Source organism: Helianthus annuus, chromosome 1 (genome assembly GCF_002127325.2).
Source record: "Helianthus annuus cultivar XRQ/B chromosome 1, HanXRQr2.0-SUNRISE, whole genome shotgun sequence".
Lineage (NCBI taxonomy): Eukaryota > Viridiplantae > Streptophyta > Magnoliopsida > Asterales > Asteraceae > Helianthus > Helianthus annuus.
In genome coordinates, this window is record NC_035433.2 from 144,891,372 (window position 1) to 144,911,022 (window position 19,651).

Genomic DNA, 19,651 nt, shown 5'->3' on the forward strand with positions numbered 1-19,651 from the left:
AGATGATGATGCAGATTGTGGATTGGGAACAAATGTGATGAAGAAATCCTAAAACAGGGGACACACGTGTTTATGTTACAGTCCATATATTTACAATTTTGACACCGTGTGTTTTTTTGTTATAATTCAATATATTTACAATTTTGCCATGTGTTCACATTGGTTCTCGCGGTTCTCGCAATAAAGGTGGTTCTCGCATGAACCTTACCCTATATATATATATATATATATATATATATATATATATATATATATATATATATGACAAATTAGATCAATAAAAGTATTGTATTTGTGAAAAACTCTTTTAACTATATCATATGAATTAAATTAGTAAACACACTCGCACCTACACCCGCGCCACGTAACAGAGCTTTGGTCGATGTTGGTTTGGTTTACCTTTGGTGGGAACCAGTTTAGGACGAAATCAAATTTATAAAATCACATCTCGTTCATACTAAAAAAGATAAGCAATTTCCAAATTTGTGTGCTATTAATTGGTCGTTTAAATTTGAGTGAAAAGATCAGAATTCCCCCCATATTTTATTTACAATATTACTCCCTTTCTGTAAACTTGAAAAATTCCCTTCAACTTCAAATATTTTAGCTAATCACCCAGTTAATTTTTTTTTGAAACGTGAACTTCATTAGAAAAACACCAAACCCGAAAACCGGGACGGACAACCACAAACAAAACAACTACATATTAACAAATTTGCACCAATCCGCCCAATCTAACAAATCTTTCTTGAACCTCTGTTTATACCAAAGGAAACTAACCGCCTTAACATCACTAAAAATCTCTTCAACACTACTTCTCTTGCTATTAAACCCTAGTCAATTAATTAACCACCAAAATCATCAAATTAACCACCAAGATCATCTAATAAACACCTGCATTAACAGATTAACACAACTAATCAAGTAACTAACAGTTGTAATCCTAATCAAGTAATTAAGTGTAGTTGACTTCTATCGTTGACTTCTAAATTACAAGTACAGTTGACTTTTATGCAATTGACTCTTATGATACTCAATACAATCAAACATGAAACATGATACTATATGTACAAGTTTAGTTGAATTTTATGCAATTGACTCTTATGATCCACTAATAGAGTCAAACATCAAACATGATCCTAATGTGCAATTTTTTAACAATGAGAATCTTTAACGAGTTGGGAGAGAGATCTCACACCCTCTCAAACAGAGGGCCCTAACCCCACCCTGGCAAGACTATGTTGTCTAAACCGGGACCACGCTGGCATCAGAGTTTGGCTAACGGTGTTCCCCGGAAAACCATACCACCCACTGCCAGTGGTAGAGGCTTACGCCACCACAAGAGAGAATCTCTCTGGCGTAACGCACGGTGGACTAAGACCTAGGGTGGCTCGGGCTCGAACTCGAACTCTTGACCTAAGGTCTGGGAGAACTAGCCTTCATTGTCTTTTATCCACCAGATGTGACACTAGTAGGGATTGAACTTGGGTTTCCAAGGAAAACACAAGTCTTTCCAAGCAGTAGACCACAAGTGATGGATTCATAATGTGCAGTTGACTGTTATAATCCTCAAATGTACATCAAACATCAAAATGCATATAGAGGATCATAATAGCCAATGCCACAATGTACATCAAACAATCAATGCATATAGATTATCATAACACTCAAACATCAAACATGATCATCATATAAACCATGTATGATGGTTCTATATGAATGCCACTAATACATGATCCTTCTAATTTTCACCATTCACTAAACGCTAAGTCAATTGACTGTGCAGTTGACCTTAAATAGACTATATGCAATTGACTGTGCAATTGAATGTTATGATCCTCAAACATGATACTACAACATAATCCAGAAATAGACTATGTATGCAGTTGACTATACAACATGATCTTGAAACTAATGTGCAAATACAGATGCATATAGAGGATCCTGATGTGCGCTTGACTATTATATATATATATATATATATATATATATATATATATATATGTATGTATGTACATATAGAAGATCATAACCTTCATTCACTATGATCCTAATGACATATTGTACATCAAACACTATGATCCTGCCACTACACAATAGCATTGCAACTACACTATGCTCCTGCACATTAGCATTGCAACTGTACTATGATCTTGCAACTACACTATGATCCTGCCGCTATCATTCAAACAGAACAATTAATTTACATCATTCAAACAGATCCATTAAAACACAGCCAGTCAAACATGAATCAAATTACAATTTAAACGCCCACTATACAACCCAATTCAAACAGATGTAAAACATAAGTCAACCCATCATCCATTAAATACCATACATACTTAACGGTTAGTTACAAACAAAACATGGGTAACCTTGATCATTAACCATTAATCCCTAAAAATGATCAAGCAAAAAAACCCATTACACCATTCTATTTACAAAAACCAAGTTCAAGCTAATTTATATGATCGCCATCCCAACCCCTATAGAACCTTAGCTCCACGTTGGCATTGCCCAGGAACCTGAGCACAATACGAATGTGGATTAGGAGATGCAGGGAGGTGGTTTGCAACCTGATTCCGCCTATAGTTTCACGTAAAACCAACCACATTTCAAAATTACTATAAGAGTCATATCACATTTACATGGTATTTACGTAAAATTGAACTGATGAGTTACATGTAAACATGTTCGTTGTCAATGATCACGCCAAACTGCAACATCTTCAGTTGATTGGAGCTGGGTTTTGAACAACAGGGTTGATCGGATGTGGGTTTTGAACGACGACAATGGGTTTTATTATGAACGCCAAAAGTCGATACCGAATTGGTCATTTAGATCTTTCGATTCGGGAAATTCCGTACCGGTACCAAGTACCATTTGCTAATCTCTGACCACGGGTTTCCTACGAACATCATTACCATACAACTGTTTTTTGTTGATTTTTTTCGGTTATCTTTTAGTGTATTTTTCTACAGTTTTTTTTTTTTATTTTTGTCAGCAATTCCGTATGCAACGCGCTCGTAGTGATTCTATAACATATGTAAACACAGATTAAATGACAAAAAAAGTTAACCACAACGTGTCAACTAAGATAAACCTAGTTTATTATAAAATGGCTTCTATCGTCATTTACAGATTTATTTTTTTTTAAACGTGAATGACATTTTTTTATTTACTAGTTTAATAAAAACTGGCCGAGTTACATCAATATCGCAGGTAAGCGAGCAACAAGCTGCGCCGCTACCCCTTTCTGAATAGCAAACCCTAGCCTATTAAAGATAAACCCCTGCCCCCCTGTTGATGAGCAGCTGCTGTGGACAACCTTTTGGACCCTAGTCAACAAACGGATGGCTTCTGGAGCTAGGGAGCCAAATGTGTCGAAGGCGAAGGGGACAAAAGCATGTTGATTATCAGCACATGCTTTAGCATGTTTATCCACCTTTTTAGATTCCGCTTTCCTTATAGCTTGTCCTGCTACAAACCCGCTTTCCCTTAAACCAGATTTATTTAGTTATTTATTGGTTTTTGGTTCCCGTAAACTTTATATTTCGTAATCTATTTTGTCCATGAGTTAAAAGTTCCATCCGCAAATCGTTAAACGCGGTTATGTTATACTTATTTTGGTTTGATATTGACATGACAATCCCATTCAACAATTTTCTTAATAAAAATAATCGGCCAATAAAGAGAGAATTTAATTTAATTTATTTCATTTTTTATTTCTCATTTTGTTTCTTCTATATAGCATCATGTTTGTAGTAATAAAAGCAATTAAAAAAAAGGGTGTTGTAGTGTTGTTTAACCTTACTTTCAATATATATATATGTAAATTTCAAATGCAAAAATAAACTTAGCGTACGAAACCTTCTAAATGAAGGAATAACAAACTATTTTGTGCATATAGATATTGTACTCAATGATCATTAAGTTTTTTATAAAAAAAAGTTGATATTACACTTTTAACTCAAATCTATTTGACGTTTTACTTTTAACCCAAAAGTTTTCATATATTGCAATTTAATCTCACAACTTTTTACTTTCAACTTTGTTCTCCCACACTTTTCATATTTCGCAGATTTTTCGTTTTACGTTTCGTTTTAAATTTTGCGAGTTAACACGTCGTAACGTGTTTGTGGTTCAATGCTTTAACGTTTCGTTTTACGCTTCGTACTAGATTTTGCGAGTTAACACGACTAAACATATGTGTGTGGTTCACCATTTTTACCTCGTCTATTTTTTTCCATTTGACAGGTTCGTTACAATGTGTGGTGTCCTAAATCAACTTAATTATTATTTTCTATGTTTTACTTCACAGTCGAATTCCTTCACATTAACACACCGTAACTTCAACAATGGTTGTCGCTGGCGGTGATGTGTAACACCCCGAAAACGGGTTTGGTAATCAAACCCCGTTAATACTAAAAGACGGGTAAAGTACCGTTAGTGGTGAAATCTACCCGGTGAGTATTAGGATTTTTAAGTAAATAAACCTAATATTTAATAAAAAGTTAAATAAAGGCCTATGGATAAATAAAGTTTATAAAAGGCCCGAGTTAACGGGACTTAAAATGAACTTAATCATAACTTTCCTGAATTCACCAAGTAGCTAGGAATATTAACCTAGTTAAAAAGGTGTCTTAAAACAATGAAGAAAACATGGGTAATAACCCTTTTTATGAAAGATAAAACACAAGAGACTAAAGTTGTCAAGTGGGCAAACTAGTTTTAATAAAAACAAATAAATAAAACACAACACACACACTTAGTGTGTGTGTGTGTGCGTGGCTCGACCAGAGGAAAGGAAAGGGGAGCAAAACCCTAAAGTGCCAAGAATCATCAAATTGAAGGTCGATTTCAGTCTTAAATCAATGCATGAACACAAATTCGTAATCACCTAAGTGTGGGGATCGAAAGGTATGTTGAATTTTGCTATTTGATGATACTTCAAAATTATGATTAACATTCATGAATGAAATTCTGGCATGAATAATGGGTGTTGTAGTACAATTGATATGAGCACAAGTCTAGGAACGAGCCCTAGATGTAAATTCGTTAATTTAGCACCATAAATTAGTGTTTCGATTAACTAGTTATGTAAGTGCTAAATGGGTTTTGTGGGAAGATGATGAACACTAGATTTATGATCATCAATTTGGTGTAATTCGATTTCCATGAAGTAAGTCTAGGTATTAATATGCATGCTAGACATAAGAACTTATGAATGATGTCAAAACTTGGGCAAATAACTAGTTATGAAATTGATTGTTGATTTTATAGAATATGCCCACAAGGTGTTCGTTGAAATGCCTAAGTGAATGTTTATATGATGAAATTACGAATGAAACGCGTATTGCCTTGTTTGACTAATTACACGAAATATGGGTTAAGACGGGTTCTAATCTTAATGTTGATTTAACTTAATTGTGCCCATTGTATGATTAAAGGTAGTTGACTTTTAGGAGTCAAACTAACCAAAGACAAAGTCAAATGGTAGATTCGACATAAAAATTTGTAAGGTGGAATAGTCGTGAATTGAAATGACTAATCTAACCACCTTGTGAATGATGATAGTTTGTCGCCTAACGAGCTAGGTGGAGGCTTGGGAAAGAAGCGGTCGAACAAATCAAGCACGAGAAGAAAAAGCGTATTCGGATGCGAGGTAAGTATATCTTACACTAGTCATATATTTTAGAATATTCTTTTGTCGTATTAATTACGTAAAAGACAAATACCTTATTGAGATATAGTGTTCCGGCGTGTAGTCGTACGGAACAAGATAATCAAATATGATAAGAAAACATAGTGATGGCTAAAAATGAGTTAAATCGGTAATTCGATCATATTATGACGAATGAAATATGCACTTTTAATGGTTATCATATAAGTTAAATTATAATAACCATTAAGGGCAAAATAGTAATTTGACAATTTGACAATGGTAATTGGTTATTTAGACCAAACGGGTCAAAAGGTGAAATTATCACCCTTTGACAATATCGACTAATGGGTTGTCAAGTTGTATGATTTTAGGAAATAAATAGCACACGGATGCTTACATCGCTATCACTTAGCAGTCACTAAGGAAAGGTATTGAAACAGGTCAATATATTGATCCGAGCCAGGTATGTATAATGATACAACTCATCATGTAGAATTTGAAGTTCTATAAGAGTTAGACAAGGTTAGAACATAGATATTTGGTTATCTTTTAGGTAAACCGAATAAATTTAGTTATGATTATAACGTTTTAGAAACATAATAGTTTCTAAACAAGACTATAGTTAAAAAGTTGGATTTTTGGGTCAAACATGTACTAAAGGTCCTTCGTCGTAAAAGAAGGACTAAAATTGACTAAAACGCCCTCGTAAGCGAAATTGAGCAAACGCACCATAAAGGTCGTTTGGAAATAAGTGATAGGATGAAATAAATACTTTGAATATGTATAAAAAGCGAAAGATGTAGTATATTGGTTCAATGACTCTATAAAGAGTCTTTGCCGTAAAATAATGATTTGAAGGGTAAAATTTGGAATATATGGATCACCACATTAAACCCACCATAAGTACCATTGTGGTGGGAGATTATAGGATGAGTAATGTGGCGATGGAATGCTAGAAGAAATTGAAAGCGATTTTAGGCTCGAAAGTGCTTAAATACCCTTAACGGGTCAACATAGAAGTATTAGCGAAACGGGTTAAAAATGTGTAATAACCGTGATTTGAACCTTGTGCAATAGGAAATGATCATAATAATATGTTTACAAAAGAAACAAGGGCCACAAACAAGTTTGTTAGATGAAATCACGAACGGGTCAAAATTTGGTAAAAAAGGTAATAAGCCGAAGACTTAAAAGTCTTAAATTTTGTTAATCCGGATGTTGGATTTTACCTGCATATGATGGGGGATCAAATTACAAACACATAGGAGGAAACGGTAGGTCAAACGGACGAGCGGATTGAAAGATACGAAAGTTTTCGTGTCAATAAATGGCAAAATAGAAAGGATGAATGCAGGGACCACCGTAACTTACGGTGCCACCGTAAGTTACGGTGGGGATGATATTGATATGGTGGTTGCCCACTGACTTACGGTGGGGGATTTGACATTCAGTGGCCACCGTAACTTACGGTGGTACCGTAAGTTACGGTGGAGGCCAGCTCAAAATTTAGTCTTTTGAGATCAAGAGATTCACGTTGGGATTTTTCTTTCCATTATCAATTACCGGACTTGTTTAGATACGATTTAATTCCCATATGACTAAAGCATTTCATGTTTATGAAATGTAGGTACATTTTGGATGCCGGAAGACGATCAAGCTCATCGAAGAACCGAACACGATAAAGATACATGCTTCCGCACATTGCCTCGGCGTAAATTTTAAACGACAAATTCGATCACTTATGTTGAATAACTTATGATTTGTAAAAATTTTAATAAACTAGTATTTATATAGTATGTGTAGTCTTAACTACACATCTAATTGTTGGTATTTACATATAAAACCGTTAAATAATAACATGGTTGTTACAAGTTGGTATCAGAGCCCTGGTTTAAGAGATTCAAGTATGGTGAGGAAAACCATGCTTGGACTTAAACCTTATGCTCTTGATAGAGATTGGTGTTCGGTTCGAGGCTTGATTGCAAATCCGGTAAGTACATGTATGTTAATGGTTTAGTGTGTTAAAGTGTTGTAAACAACACATAGGGTTATCGTGTAATACACGTTACCCTAATTAAAATGATTGATATAGTTGACGAAATACGCGCGTTGACGCGTATAGTAGAAAAAGCCTTGTATTATAATACGGGTGATTATTGAAGCTGATATTATTAACTCTTGTAAATGTTTCAGTTGAAGGACACTCGCATCTAAAGATAGCGGGAATCTAACAAATTGCGGACTTGACGGAGGAACGGTCCAAAGTACGACAAGTAGAACATGCTCACAAAGGACCTAAATCGCGTAACGATCACGAACAAGGCTAATGGCAAGAGAAGCCTGTCAGGGCAAGCATTACCAGGTGCACATTTTAAATTTAATTGCACAAATGGTAATATGCAACAAATACGTAGAGATTGAAAGTTGCGTATGTAGATTGAAAACTTGGAAAAACCCAAATAGGAAACCTATCTGGGATATTGTTTCCAAGAGAAACAAATAGAGGCATTACTTACATGGGGTGTAATGTGAAAATTATAAAAAGGTCATGTATACCAGGTGTTGATCGCTTACTCTGGCCAAGTAAGTGGTGAGCACGTGGTACCATGAACTTTTTATGACGGACACGCTTACACCCGATGTAGTAAGGACGGGTTGAGTAGGACAAATTAAAAAGTACCCAAATGAATCAGATAAGCAAAATATTTGATCATAATGTAAACGCACAGCCGACTGACGAAAGCGTATTATATTAGTATAATGAGCCCGAGAGAAGGGACAAAGAAACATGTAAAATGATGTAGGCATGTATTGGGAGGGGGTGTACTTACACTCGAACCCGAAGAATATAAACAAGTAGACATGGAAACATGTAAAATGATGTAGGCATGTATTGGAAGGGGGTGTACTTACACTCGAACCCGAAGAATATAAACATGTAGACATGGAAACATGTAAAATGATGTAGGCATGTATTGGGAGGGGGTGTACTTACACTCGAACCCGAAGAATATAAACATGTAGACATGGAAACATGTAAAATGGTGTAGACATGTATTGGGAGGGGGTGTACTTACACTCGAACCCGAAGAATATAAACATGTAGACATGGAAACATGTAAAATGATGTAGACATATATTGGGAAGGGGTGTACTTACACTCGAACCCGAAGAATATAAACATGTAGAATGATCAAGATATGCACTGGGAGGGGGTGTACTTACACTCGAACCCGGAAAATGCGAATATGTCTCTAAATGGGTCGTTTTTGTAAAACGCCAAACTCGAGGACAAAGTCGGAATATAAAGATGCAGAGAGATCATAATGCATACCAGGAAGGTTGCAATAATAACGACTTTGGTAAAACACCCGGTTGATGGGTAGGAATTAAACACATGCGTAGACCGAGAAACGGGAACTCGGATGGAAAGTTAAAAGACTCGGGTTTTAGGGTCATAACTAAAAGATGACAAGATAATGTAAATAGAGTTGCGAATAAATTATGTTCAACTATTTTAAAGTTGAACGGGTCGAATATAATATCATGCCGGACGGCATGAGTAAACACAAGCGGGACAATAGTAACATTAAAAGCAAAAGAATAATGAGCCCGGTAATGGGACATAATCAAATGCAAATGTATGTAAACTGGATAATGGTGAGCATAAGATAAACCGACGCATAAATGACGTGAGAAGTCATAAAGTCGGAAAATGTGTCCGAAAAGAAACGAATGTAGCCTTAGACTACGGTTAAGGTCAAAGATACTATCAAGACGAAAATAAAAGATGTTAAACAAAAACACGGTGCCTTGACACCAAACATGAAATTTTAAGAATGTCATGAGCAAGGAATGATCTACGGGATCAATATAACCTTTGGGGTTATAAACAATGGAAAGGTCTATGAGGATAAAACGACGCACGGGTCATGATTAGAAAGAAATAACGTTTTTACAAATATCAACTATGATAGACGTATAAATAGTAAACATGAAAGATATAAGTCTTGACACTGGCAGGTGCAAGACGATGTATTCGAAAAGTGATGATTCTGAAAATAGAAAGTTGATGTAAAATTTGGCATGACGTGACATGATCACGGTCAAGAAGTGTAATGTGAAGTATAATCACATTAGAGCCGAGTGGCGAATATTGAGCCGAGTGATGAATATGATAAGTTAATTAAACTAGTGGAAATAACGAGATTACGATAGTTCAAGTTGCATTATGTCGTATAAGATATGTAGATGATTAGTAACCAAAAAGATATTATCATACTTTCTGGTAGTACTAACAATTGGATAAAATACGAACAATGCTCAATTGATTATCGAAATCAAATGCATAGAGTTAAACTCAATGAATTATGTAAGAAAAGGTTTCGATGACAAAACCTCTTTAAGGGGGTAGACTTGTAACACCCCGAAAATGGGTTTGGTAATCAAACCCCGTTAATACTAAAAGACGGGTAAAGTACCGTTAGTGGTGAAATCTACCCGGTGAGTATTAGGATTTTTAAGTAAATAAACCTAATATTTAATAAAAAGTTAAATAAAGGCCCATGGATAAATGAAGTTTATAAAAGGCCCGAGTTAACGGGACTTAAAATGAACTTAATCATAACTTTCCTGAATTCACCAAGTAGCTAGGAATATTAACCTAGTTAAAAAGGTGTCTTAAAACAATGAAGAAAACATGGGTAATAACCCTTTTTATGAAAGATAAAACACAAGAGACTAAAGTTGTCAAGTGGGCAAACTAGTTTTAATAAAAACAAATAAATAAAACACAACACACACACTTAGTGTGTGTGTGTGTGCGTGGGTCGACCGGAGGAAAGGAAAGGGGAGCAAAACCCTAAAGTGCCAAGAATCATCAAATTGAAGGTCGATTTCAGTCTTAAATCAATGCATGAACACAAATTCGTAATCACCTAAGTGTGGGGATCGAAAGGTATGTTGAATTTTGCTATTTGATGATACTTCAAAATTATGATTAACATTCATGAATGAAATTCTGGCATGAATAATGGGTGTTGTAGTACAATTGATATGAGCACAAGTCTAGGAACGAGCCCTAGATGTAAATTCGTTAATTTAGCACCATAAATAAGTGTTTCGATTAACTAGTTATGTAAGTGCTAAATGGGTTTTGTGGGAAGATGATGAACACTAGATTTATGATCATCAATTTGGTGTAATTCGATTTCCATGAAGTAAGTCTAGGTATTGATATGCATGCTAGACATAAGAACTTATGAATGATGTCAAAACTTGGGCAAATAACTAGTTATGAAAATTGATTGTTGATTTTATAGAATATGCCCACAAGGTGTTCGTTGAAATGCCTAAGTGAATGTTTATATGATGAAATTACGAATGAAACGCGTATTGCCTTGTTTGACTAATTACATGAAATATGGGTTAAGACGGGTTCTAATCTTAATGTTGATTTAAACTTAATTGTGCCCATTGTATGATTAAAGGTAGTTGACTTTTAGGAGTCAAACTAACCAAAGACAAAGTCGAATGGTAGATTCGACATAAAAATTTGTAAGGTGGAATAGTCGTGAATTGAAATGACTAATCTAACCACCTTGTGAATGATGATAGTTTGTCGCCTAACGAGCTAGGTGGAGGCTTGGGAAAGAAGCGGTCAAACAAATCAAGCACGAGAAGTAAAAGCGTATTCGAATGCGAGGTAAGTATATCTTACACTAGTCATATATTTTAGAATATTCTTTTGTCGTATTAATTACATAAAAGACAAATACCTAATTGAGATATAGTGTTCCGGCATGTAGTCGTACGGAACAAGATAATCAAATATGATAAGAAAACATAGTGATGGCTAAAAATGAGTTAAATCGGTAATTCGATCATATTATGACGAATGAAATATGTACTTTTAATGGTTATCATATAAGTTAAATTATAATAACCATTAAGGGCAAAATAGTAATTTGACAATTTGACAATGGTAATTGGTTATTTAGACCAAACGGGTCAAAAGGTGAAATTATCACCCTTTGACAATATCGACTAATGGGTTGTCAAGTTGTATGATTTTAGGAAATAAATAGCACACGGATGCTTACATCGCTATCACTTAGCAGTCACTAAGGAAAGGTATTGAAACAGGTCAATATATTGATCCGAGCCAGGTATGTATAATAATACAACTTATCATGTAGAATTTGAAGTTCTATAAGAGTTAGACAAGGTTAGAACATAGATATTTGGTTATCTTTTAGGTAAACCGAATAAATTTAGTTATGATTATAACGTTTTAGAAACATAATTGTTTCTAAACAAGACTATAGTTAAAAAGTTGGATTTTTGGGTCAAACATGTACTAAAGGTCCTTCTTCGTAAAAGAAGGACTAAAATTGACTAAAACGCCCTCGTAAGCGAAATTGAGCAAACGCACCATAAAGTCGTTTGGAAATAAGTGATAGGATGAAATAAATACTTTGAATATGTATGAAAAGCGAAAGATGTAGAATATTGGTTCAATGACTCTATATAGAGTCTTTGCCGTAAAATAATGATTTGAAGGGTAAAATTTGGAATATATGGATCACCACATTAAACCCACCATAAGTACCGTTGTGGTGGGAGATTATAGGATGAGTAATGTGGCGATGGAATGCTAGAAGAAATTGAAAGCGATTTTAGGCTCGAAAGTGCTTAAATACCCTTAACGGGTCAAAATAGAAGTATTAGCGAAACGGGTTAAAAATGTGTAATAACCGTGATTTGAACCTTGTGCAATAGAAAATAATCATAATAATATGTTTACAAAAGAAACAAGGGCCACAAACAAGTTTGTTAGATGAAATCACGAACGGGTCAAAATTTGGTAAAAAGGGTAATAAGCCGAAGACTTAAAAGTATTAAATTTTGTTAATCCAGATGTTGGATTTTATCTCCATATGATGGGGGATCAAATTACAAACACATAGGAGGAAAAGGTAGATCAAACGGACGAGCGGATTGAAAGATACAGAAGTTTTCGTGTCAATAAACGGCAAAATAGAAAGGATGAATGCAGGGACCACCGTAACTTACGGTGCCACCGTAAGTTACGGTGAGGATGATATTGATACGGTGGTTGCCCACTGACTTACGGTGGGGGATTTGACATTCAGTGGCCACCGTAACTTACGGTACCACCGTAAGTTACGGTGGAGGCCAGCTCAAAATTTAGTCTTTTGAGATCAAGGGTTTCACGTTGGGATTTTTCTTTCCATTATCAATTACCGGACTTGTTTAGATACGATTTAATTCCCGTATGACTAAAGCATTTCATGTTTATGAAATGTAGGTAAATTTTGGATGCCGGAAGACGATCAAGCTCATCGAAGAACCGAACACGATAAAGATACATACTTCCGCACATTGCCTCGTCGTAAATTTTAAACGACAAATTCGATCACTTATGTTGAATAACTTATGATTTGTAAAAGTTTTAATAAACTCGTATTTATATAGTATGTGTAGTCTTAACTACACATCTAATTGTTGGTATTTACATATAAAACCGTTAGATAATAACATGGTTGTTACATGATGTGGCATTGGTGTTATTCGATATGGTTTTACGCCCCTGTCGCATTGCGGCAGGTTGTGAATAAATAAATAAACTTCATTAAAATGAAAATAAAAGGACATAATTTAAATAAAACTAAAAACCAGAAATAAATAAAAAAATGATAATATTAAATAGAACATCCTAGAAATCCGGTAAATGACTCGTCGGCCAACCCAATTTTTTGCAAGTTCTCGTTTGCGGGCTACAAAGACTTTTGGCACTTCTACTGTGAGATTTTCGTGAGGCGTAATATACGTTTGAAAATCTCGATCTCTCGTCGCTTGCGCGACACTTTCGCGTTGTTCGTTAATCAAGGTCGTAGAGGCTTGGATATTTACTTCTCTTGCCCCAGCCAACTTTTACTCGATCTGGCACCTCTAGTTTTTTTTATGTGAATCCAATATAGAGACTTTTGTGGGTTTTGGTAATAAATGATTTTGGGAGTGTGTGTTTAAATTATGTGGGTATAAGATATATATATATATATATATATATAGTATTTAAAATAATTTTTTATAAGGAAGTGACTGTTGCACAATGGTCAAATATCTCGAAACCATCAAATGGCACACAGGTTTCTCAGCTGGTCAAGCCAACCCGCCAAGGTGGCGTGAGGGTGCTGACACGGGTTCCCATCCCCCTTTAAATAGATTACTCGCTTATTGTTGTGAACCTATGAATCATGGGGTGTATGTAGGGCTGTAAACGAACCGAACGTTCAGCGAACAGTTCGTGAACCGTTTGGCGGGAAGTTCGTTTATGTCCGTTCGTTTAATAAATGAACGAACATGAACAAGAAATTTCGTTCGATTAGTTAAATGAACGAACATGAACAGAGGTCTCGTTCGTTCGATTGTGTTCGTGAACATTCGGTAAGGTGTTCGTGAACACTCGTTCATTTGCGTTTGTTTATGTTCGTATGTTTGTGTTTTAATTGAATATTTTTGTACTTTCATATATTTTATCTATAACTTTTATATTATTAAACTTTTATTTATTTTATTACCCTAACAATTAAACTAGGAAACTCTCTTTCACCTTGTTTATGCACCATTTCCCTTTCATTTCTCATTATTTATATCGGCGAATATAGTCGACCTCTGGTCCACAATAAGCGATTCAAGTTCCAGTGCTACTCTCTGAGCCATCTACCTTTATCCTTTGTCGCGTTCGCCAAATTATTTTTGTTCGTTTATGTTCGTGAACCGTTCGCGAACACGCTCATTTCCTTAATGAACGAACACGAACATAAAATCTCGTTCAGTAAGTGTTCATGAACCATTCGTGAATACATTTATTTCCTTAGCGAACGAACATGAATAAGGCCTTGTTCGTATTTGTTTGGTTCGTTTACCGCCCTAGGTGTATGAAAACTCACATGTTTGGGACAATTGATGAAGAGATAATTTATTAGGTAGATTACTCACATGTTTTGATCACATATTTTCAACGTATACAAATCCAATTGACAGCAATAGTCGTTTTCACCTATTAGGTAAAATGGGCGGTGGAGATAATAGTGTCATGCAGCTGACTGACACTCCCCTATTGGCCCAATAAAATTACGATTTTATCCCGCTTTAAAATTACGATTTTGCCATCAGTGTAAAATTATTTTCCCCCCACTTAAAAATAAAATTACGTTTTGCTCCCATCTAAAAATTTCAATTTTGCCCTGGGTTCAAAATTACGACTTCACCCCGTTTAAATTTACAGTTTTGCCATTAGTTTTTTCCTCTTATAACTACGATTTTGCCATCAGTTCAAAGTTATGTTTCTACACCGACTTAAAAATAAATTTACGCTTTTGCTCCCATAAAAAAATTTCAATTTTGCTCTCGGTTCAAAATTACGATTTTGCTCTATTTAAATTTACGGTTTTCCCATTAGTTTTTTTTTTCTCTCATAGTCACGTTACGATTTTGCCCTTAAATTAAATTTACATTTTCTCCATCTTTTTTATTTGTTTTCCTGGTTAAATTACAGTTTTTCCCCAGTACAAAATTACAGTCATGCCGGCAGCTGCCTGACACTCACCCATTGGTCCATTTAATTTACGATTTTATCCCTTAATAAAATTATGATTTCGCCCTCAGTTCAAAATTACGTTTTCCCATCGTTTTAGTTTTTTTCGCAAAAGTAGAAAACTTTTTTTTAATTGTTTGACTTGATTTAATTTGTTTTCGTGTCAAGGAGCTGCCTAACACTCGCTCATTAGTCCTGAAAAATTGCAGTTTTGCCCTGAGCCGAAAAAAAACGGTCTTATCATCGTTTTAGTTTTTTTACTGACAAAATTATAGTAGTATTTTTTTAATTAATTGAGAATTATTCGACCATCGTCCCACAACACGAACGGGGCATCACCTAGTTTACTAAACATTTATTGAGTCAACTAAACTACCAGGCATCTCCTCCAACTTTTAACATATCTTTACCAATAAAAAAATTACTAAAAATATTAATCAAGTGACTTTGAATTAATCATTTTTAAATCTAGTGTTCAATTAAATTTAGAAGTGGTTGTAACTTGTAAGTGGAGATGTCGAGTACCACGATCTCAAGTTTGAATTTTTTTGACATTTGTGTATATAATGAAAGATTTACATGTGGTTTAAAAATTAAAATAATGCTTTTCAATACAATTGGAGAACTTTGGATTTCACTAGTTTGTAAATAATAGTAACTTTATCCACTGTAATTATATAAATCGTTTGGGTAATAATATAATTAGATGAGATATAATTACTCCACGTATAATTACTCTATAATGATTACAATAAGCTCAAACATATATAGAATTATGCTAGATATCAGGGCCGTCTCTGAAAATCACAAAAAAAAAAAAATTTGACCTTGTTCGAGATAAAAAATTTGGGCCCTACTCGCAAATCTTCATATAATATAAACTCATCAATCATTCAATCAAATATATAAATACTAAAAACCCATAATACGATGATAATTGTTATGAAATAGATAAAACAAATTTGAGGCCTATTCGCAAATCTCCTCACTGCAATCGTGCTGCTGCGACTGAATCATTGAAAGTCGGAATCACTGCGAAATAGCGAAATTCCCTGATCCGATCGAATGATGATCGACGTTTTGTTTCCAGTTTCCCTCGTTCCAATTCCCTGTGCGATATACTATACTGCCTGCGACAGTGCGACGTTTTGTTTCCTTTCCCAGATCTAGCAGGCTCTTATTTTTGTTTAGACTAGTCACTTGGGCTTGTTAATTGGGCCATTTTTTAAACCTTTAAACACACCCTTATTTAAAAAACTTTGGATCTTTTAGCAGCTGCCTTATTTATACAAACATCCGGATTTTTTTTAAATATATATATATATATATATATATATATATATATATATAGGGGTAGGTTAACGTACAAATGCGCTTATCGTACATTACGTACGCTACAATCTCAGCCGTCCGATCATCTTCCCGCATTGAATTCGCATGTTGTTTTTTTGTAACAATTTCGCATGTTGGTTTTTTAACATGCGATTTCATCAAAAATTACACATGTGAAATTGTTACAAAAAACAACATGCCATTTCATCAAAATTAGCACATGAAATTGAATTACCACATGCGAAATTGTTACGAAAAAACAACCTGCTATTTCATCAAAATTATCACATGCGAAATTGAATTACCACATGCGAAATTGTTACAAAAAAACAACCTTCTATTTCATCAAAATTATCACATGCGAAATTGAATTAACACATGCGAAATTGTTACAAAAAAAACCCTGCTATTTCATCAAATTTATCACATGCGAAATTATTACAAAAAAAAAAAAACAACATGCGATTTTCATTGCGGGAAGATGATCGGACGGCTGAGATTGTAGCGTACGTAATGTACGATAAGGGAACTTGTACAGTACCCTTTACCTATATATATATATATATATATATATATATATAGGGTCAGTATTTAGAGAAAACGGTAGAAAGTGTGCAAACGGTGAGAACACTTATTGATCATCCGATCAAAACAATCTATGGACTAGATTGGCCCGGTGGCATTTTGGTAAATAACATCAATTTTATTACATGGAGGCGCTTCATTAAGCGTAAAAAAGTAAAAAAAAAAAACCATTTCTCACATAAAACGCCATTGAAAAATAAAACGGCAAATAAATACAAAACGCCAATTTTATCACTGCGTAATTTTTTCTGGGTTTTTATTTAAACTCTCTCGCTACAAAAACGCCACAAAATATGAAACGCCATAATATATAACACCAAAGCTTACATACGAATAAATGATAGTTACATTTTTTGTTCTAAAAATAATATCCCGCCTAAACTACGCGTCAAAAAAAATTCTATAAATAGAAACGTCTCACCACCTTCCGTTTATCACACCAAAAAAACACACAAAAACACAAAGTGGTTGCTAAAAAAATTTACAACTCAATGTAAAACGCCAAAAAAATACAACGACGACAAAACATCTTCTCTTTGGTACCCAGTAATGTTCTGCATGAAGTTTCGCTGAATGATCTGTTACGTGAATGTAGAAAGATTTTGCTGCATGAGATGAACAAAATTGAAAAAAGAGGGACTGATGACACCCAAATGTCATTCTGTCATCTTTGTTCTTGAAGAAGGCTTGGATGATAAGAAGAGACCTATACCAGTGTAAATGCTACTTTGGCCTCGATGATTATAATGAAGACGACGGGCAGATAGCATCCACCCACAAACGGTTGATCTATATCTCCAACATCCACAAAGACACTTCAACACATGAACAAAGAAAATAAACAACGCCAAACCCAAAATGCCATTTATTTGTCACAGTTCTTGTAGTTTCAAAAGACAAAAGAGACTGATGACACTGAAGATTTTAATCATAAATTGCTTCTACTTTGTTTTTTTATTTTCTTTATCTGTGGTTTGTTTTGTAATTTCAGTTAATAAACAACAAAAGTATTTTAATAGTATATAATAAAACGCCAAAATGAGCAAATGCTTGTAAAACGCCATAATGCCATAAAAACGCCCCCAAAAAACTACCAAACTATAATAAAATTACTTTGAACAACTACTATTATTAAAAAATAAAAAAAATAAGCGTGAAACAATGTGCAAAGAATATAAAACAAAAAAAAAGTCCAATCGTTATCTAACCGACATTGGAAAACAAAACGCCATAATTACAGCCGTCAAAAGATTTGATGTGTTACACCATAAAACACAGCTGAGTCTAAAAACAAAACACGGTAAAACTGCAAAAAAAAAGTAAAATGAAACGACGGAGAACATAGTTACTAACATTTATAATATTAAAAGCCAAATTCTTGGGAAATTAAATTTATTTAACTTTTTCAAAAAACCATAATTACCTGTCATGCGCGGGGAAAAAAACCAATATAAAAGAAGACCATGAGAACACAAGATCAAACACGCCAAAAAATTTGAGTAAAATGCCACATATTATCCAAAACGCCAAAAACTTTTAAAATGGCTAAGGTTATTGCATGGAGGTTTGAAAGAAAAGAGAAACGATTCATCATAAAGTTCTCTGATAGGAGAAGGGTAAAGGTAAGGACAATCAAAGCCATGCTTGGAATGAACGAAAAGGTTCAGAAGGATATCCTGGCCCTTGGGGTTCCATTGGACAACGATTGTGAAAGAACCAGAACTGTAATAAAAAGATTGAAGAGAAAATTTCCGGCAGAAGATGATGATGATATTGACGACACTCCTATACCAAAACTTAGCAGTTGGGTATTGCATGAGTAAGAAGGAACACTTGAAGTTACTTATAAAAACGGGCTGCAATATTCAAGGCCAATGGAAAAAATGTTGAAGACAGGGTTGCTATCTATTATTGAACCACTCTGTGATTTAGCACCTTCAAACGATCCAAAATCCAAAGATGCAGTGATATTCAAGAATAGGTTGCAGCAAAGAAGAGAGTAGCTAATGACGTTATACGCAAATATGAAATTTGATGATGAAGAATCTGAAAAAAGTGATGAACAAAGCGATGGGTACATCTCTGATGTAATCCCACCTACGGAAGACTATTAGTTTATTTTGATTTTCGTGTTATTGTAGTTTTATAAAATATTAATCTATGGTAATCAATTATTAACAAAAAAGATACAAAACGCCAGAAAATGACATGAAAAAAGCCATAACGCCAAAAAATTAACTATGTGACACAAAAAGAATTAATTCAACGAGAAGAAATCTGAGAAAAACAGTAAAACGCCAAATAATTAATAATTCTAGATAACGCCAAAATTATCTTGCAAGCAAAAAATAAAGCAGCATGTCAAACGCGAAAATAGGGAAAGGAGAAGAATACTAAAAAGACAAAAAGCGATGGGTACATCCCTGATCATGCCGCGCGCCACGTGT